The sequence below is a fragment of the Rhinoraja longicauda genome, unplaced genomic scaffold, assembly GCF_053455715.1.
Source record: "Rhinoraja longicauda isolate Sanriku21f unplaced genomic scaffold, sRhiLon1.1 Scf000053, whole genome shotgun sequence".
NCBI lineage: Eukaryota > Metazoa > Chordata > Chondrichthyes > Rajiformes > Arhynchobatidae > Rhinoraja > Rhinoraja longicauda.
Window position 1 is genome coordinate 530,181 of NW_027601271.1, and position 6,000 is coordinate 536,180.

Genomic DNA, 6,000 nt, shown 5'->3' on the forward strand with positions numbered 1-6,000 from the left:
ATCCTCAAATGTACAGCACTTCACCCACGGTTAACGAAGATTCACATATCTCAGCCAGGGCTCCTGCAATTTACTCTCGAACTTTCAAGAACGGCCTTAGATACATCTAATCACAGACCCCAGAGATTTACGTATCTTCATACGGTTCAGGATATCCAACACCACCTCGACTGTAATACAACTGCACACAAGACTTCAAGTTTTTCTCTATGGTAAAGACAGAGGAGAAATTAGAATGGAAGACCTTGTCCATCTCCTGCAGCTCTACACATAGATGACCACTGAGGATATCCTTTCACTCTCCAGTTACCCCTTTTCCTTTAATATACTTGGAAAATCTATTTGACTTCTCCTTAATAATAAGTGCCATCGTGTGTACCCCTTTTGCCCTCCTGATTTTGTTCTTCAGTATGCTCCTCAACCTCTCACACTTCTCCCAGGAAAGCATTGAACCGAGCAGCCTACTCCTAACCCATGTCCCCTTTTCCCCAACCAGAGCCTAATTTTCTTCATCATCCTGGGTTCCTTGCTCGTACTTCACTAACAACATGCATATCTTGAAATCTCACTATCACAATTTAAATACTTCCCCTTGCAGACGTCCCTTCGCCCACATACAACTTACTCCAATGACTGTTCCTGTCTCATACTGTCAAAGGTGGACTTTCACTAACAAATTTAGAATGTCACACTGAAGCCCAGAACTGTTCTTTTACATAGGGTTTCAAAGTTAATTGAATTGTTGTCATTGATCATAAAGTGCTCGTCCACTGACATTTCAGTTTGAACTGTCTGAATACAATTTTCGATTATGCCCCCAGTTTAAACCTTCCTTTGCAGCACTTTCAAAACTGTCCCCCAGGATGTTAGTCTCCTTCCAGTTCAGGTTACCTCTATTCCTGAAAAAAAAAAATTGTCCAAATATCTGAATCTCAGATCCTTGCACCAACTCTTCAGTCCTGCATTCATTTTCACAGTACGTCCATAAACGTCAAACTTACCGAATTACTGTGAAAGGCTTGGTTTTGCATTCAATCCAAACAGATCAGATAGACCACACATAGATACAATCAGTTAAAACTGAAGTACAGATGGAGCAAAGGTGGAGATACAGACTGCAGAATGTAGTTTGTAGCATTGTAGCGCATCAGTTCTTAGACAAAGTGCAATGTCCTTGATGGGGTAGACGTAAACAAGTAAAATGTAAATTGGGAGAACAGGAATACATCCCTAGCTTATGAGAGGTTGTTTCTCGAATTCTATAAGATCATGGAAGAAGCTGGCCTTGAATCAGGTGCTATGTTATCTCCAGATATCCAATATAAAATATGGATGCTTGTTACTTTGAGATAATCTGATAATTTTGTTCCAAATATTCCCGATTTTGGCCTTTCAGTTATCTGCCAAAATTGTGATCACTTGACTCTGCGTTTCTACCGCCGGAACTGGATTTGAACCTATATTTGTGGATGATTAGTCAACATGTTAGAAGGAGAAATGACATTTAAAATTACTCCTCATAAGGGCAAGTTGACGCATGTTGGAGGGATAAATAAAACCAAAATATTCACCATGGTCAAGAGACAAGGGACAAGGGCCAAGAGACCACTGAGAAACACCCGTGCAAACACATAGATCCCTAAAGTCAGCAACACACACGAAGACAACATTTAGCATTCTTGTCATTAACTGCAGCATGGAATGCAAGTGCAGGGAGGCACGTATAAAGTTACAGATTTACAGGGAGCTGATTAAGTATTAAGTTGAAGAAGGATTGCGATTCTAATTTCCATACTGTGGGAAGGACGCGGAGGAGATTCTTCAGGATATTGCTCGGAAATTAATATTTCAATTATCAACAGAGACTGGAGTTGTTGAATTTTCGTGTTCATTGAAGTTAGGGCGGACAAGCAGCGATCAGCTAGAGGAAGGAAAAACAATGAGAAAAGTCGATGGCAAAAACATACTTTTCCCCATCGTAGACGTGTCCATGACCTGGGAAGGGGGGGGCGCATGGGTTTAGGTCAGGACTGTGAGGTTTACAGGATGATCTCTCGAGAATATTTTTTCACCAGCGGATGGTCACAGTCTGGGACACCCTGCGTGAGATGGTGTTGGAGGCAGTACCCTCACGTTATTCTGGCAGCACCTGGACAAGCATTCAAATTGTAAATGGGTCGCAGGCAACAAACCTAGGAATGCTGGGAAATGGAATACGTTCAGTTTATTTTTGTCACGTGTACAGTGAAAAGTGCTTTTGTCGAATAGTAACCAGACAGAGCAAATACTATACATTAAAATCAAGTCGGCACAAGGCACAAATCAGGATAATGGGAGTGGCATTCAGTCATAGAGTCATAGAGTCATAGAGTCCTACAGCACAGAAAGAGGCCCTTCGGCCCATCGTGTCCAAACACAGTCTAATTTTAATCCCATATTCCCGCATTTGGACCGTAGCCCTGAATGTTGTAGCATTTCAAGTGCCCATTCAAATGCTTCTTAAACGTCGTGAGTGTTCCCGCCTCCACCACCACCACAGGCAGTGAGTTCCAGACTCCAACCACCCTCTGGGTGAAAAAGTTCTTTCCCACATCCCCCCGAAACCTCCCTCCCCTTATCCTGTATCTATGTCCCCTCGTTGTTGAACCTTCCACCAGTGGAAGAAGTTCCCCGCCATCTACCTTATCTATGCCCCTCATGATCTTGTACACCTCGATCATGTCCCCTCTCAGCCTTCTCTGCTCCAGGGAAAACAACCCCAGTCTGCTCAGTCTCTCCTCATAGCCGAGGCCCTTCATCCCTGGCAGCATCCTGGTGAATCTCCTCTGCACCCTCTCCAAAGCTATCACATCCTTTCTATAATGTGGTGACCAGAACTGTACACAATACTCCAGCTGTGGCCTCACCAGTGTTCTGTACAATTCCATCATTACCCCCCTACTTTTATATTCGATGCCCCGGCTAATGAAGGCCAGTAACCCATATGCCTTTTTAACCACCCTGTACACCTGTCCTGCTGCCTTCAAGGACTTGTGTACCTGTACTCCAAGGTCCCCATGTACCCCTGTCTTCCCTAGGGTCCTTCCATTCATGGTGTACTCCCTCTCCAAGTTATTCCTGCCAAAGTGCATCACCTCGCACTTTACAAGATTAAATTCCGTCTGCCACTGCTCCGCCCATCTGACCATCTCATCTATATCTTCCTGCAGCTTGCAGATCCCTTCCTCGCTATTCACCGATAAATTAAGATAAATTCCAGCAAAGTGTGGTTAACGATAGTCAGAGGGTCTTCAATTGGGCGGACGAGACCACTCGCTAACTGGTGAGAGGATGGTTCAGTTGCCTGATAACAGTTTGGAAGGAACCCTTCCTGAATCTGGAGGTACGCGTTTTCACACTATATCTCTTGCCTGGTGGAAGATGGAAGAGGAGGGGGTGATTGGTGAGAGACTCGTCATTGATTATGGTGGTGGCCTTTCCAAGGCTGCGGGAAGTGCAGATGGAGTCAATGGGAGGGAGGTTGGTTTACGTGATGGTTACATTCACAACTCGCTGCAACTCATTGAGGTCTTGAATGGAGCTCTTACAAAACCACAGATGGACATAAAAAGCTAGAGTAACTTAGCGGAATAGGCAGCATCTCTGGAGAGTAGAAATGTGTGACTTTTCGGGTCGAGTTCCTTCTTACAAAACTGTGCTGACATGCATTTTGCTAAATTGGTTTCTGCGGCACATCTGCAGACGTTGGTGAGAGTGTGGAGGGATTGGCAGCTGGCAGACCATTGTGGGTCAAAGGCCAATTTCTACGTAGTACGCCCATTGATTCTGGATACTGATATTCTGACTTAAAGTTTAAGACCTCAATGAGTTGTGAATGTAACTAAACCATCACGTAAACCAACCTCCCTCCCATTGTGATAACATAAACTAAAATGTGGCGATTTATCACACATCTGTCCACATGTGACTGTCCCTGCAGATGTAAATTTTCTGTGTTCAGCCCCTTCCATATTTCCACTTGTTTTCTTAACCTCAGTATTTGCAACAGCTGCACGCCCATTGTCAGGGCAACATTTATATTTCACAGAAGGCTCCACAAACCTTTCTGCTTACTTGACGTAGTTGCCACTGCATCCCCTCCCCAATCGCCACCTTCAGCCATGATGATGACAAGCGGTCCAAAATTCTGTGATTCTGGAACGAACAGTATTAAGAAAACCATCAAGCAACAAATGAATGCGAAGGAAAACCAACACACACATTATCTTATCCAATGAAGCCGTCTTCCCAACGTCATATAGTCTCTCTGGGCTCACACAACGTCCGACAACGTCATCTGAAAGGCCAAATTCAACGCACTAACTAATTCCCGCTTTTCTATTCTAAACGTTATCAGGAAGATGATTGCATCCTTTTGCCTGATAACCGACAGAAAGTGATTGTTTAATTCCTCTGCCAATTACTCACGGAGCTTTATAAACCCTTCATCGTCTGTCTGCTTTATGTTATTTTCGAGGGATCCAGGTTTTACGCTGGTGCGGGAAGTTACTGTGAGGAAGTTGCAAAATAATTTAATTATCGGAGTGGAGCAATGAAGCGAGATCTGCATCCACTTTGGACACATTATTAGCTGACGAAGTATATGATTAAAGTTGAATCGTGACTCCCAAACCACTTTCCAATCTTCCCACTTTGCTATAAACGCCATATTCTTTACTTCACTGACCTATTCACATAAACCTCTCTCCTTCCCCAACCACAATGTCGTGTCATCAATCCTGAGTAAAGGTGCGGAGAATCATGCGGTTGTCACAGACAACAGCAGCAACACGCATGTCACCATTGCAAGCAGAAGTATAACCTCCCGATTCCTGGGCCGCTGATATCAATGTGATAGAAACATGGAAACATAGAAAATAGGTGCAGGAAAAGGCCATTCGGCCCTTCGAGCCAGCACCGCCATTCATTGTGATCATGGCTGATCATCCACAATCAGTAACCCTTGCCTGCCTTCTCCCCATATCCCTTGATTCCACTAGCCCCTAGAACTCTATCTAACTCCATTTTAAATTCATCCAGTGAATTGGCATCCACTGACTTCTGGATTCGACAAATTCACAACTCTCTGGGTGAAAACGTTTCTTCTCCCCTCAGTCTAAATATTGCCATTTTACTTTTTGAAATATTGATTGAAAACAAAGAACAGAACTAAATCTGAGCTGCGATCGCCTCACCTTAATTCGACGATGATGTTTTGCCTGTACACGAATATATTTGTTTCATTCCAGGAGTCAGGTGATGATTGATTTGCGAGGTGCGGCTGTTGTTCTGTGAGCTGCAGCGCTCAGTACCTGCGTGCAAGCAGCTGCTGTCCACAGCGTGGATTCCAACCCTCACACGCTTCAGAACAGGGAGCGGTGTCGCTGCTGAAACCAAGACCAACCGGTTTGACAATCTGCTGCTGTGTACTGTGAATAGAGTTGTTTTAAAACACCTGTTAACCCTTTATGCTATTAGGAATACAGTAACAAGGATAGGGTTTGAACACAACCTGTAGTCATTCTGATTGCGGCATTCCGGGAAAAATCTCCCTCATCTTTCTCCCCGCTGTTACTCAATGCAGTTTATTATTATGTAAGGACTGGTGACAGAACTCTCCTCTCCAGAGGCCAGTCCAGATGTCTCTACCCGCGTGAGGGATTATTTCAACATGGATACAATTTAAGCGAAAAGGAATCTTCTTCCTGCTATTTATATATGGTCTCATTAACATGAGTCCATCGCGGTTCCCTTCTCTCTCTGTGTGCACGTCTGATACCAGCTCAAGCCAAATACATGAACCGTTCCGATGAATCGGAGAACACGTTTCTCTTTGTGGGTTGTTTTAATTTCGGTCGGGTAATCTCGGGCTGATATCATGGGTGCGGGATGAAGAGAGACAGCGTGTTCATCCGGCAATGAGCTGAAGAGTTCGGTCTCCACTCATCGTCCGGGAACTGT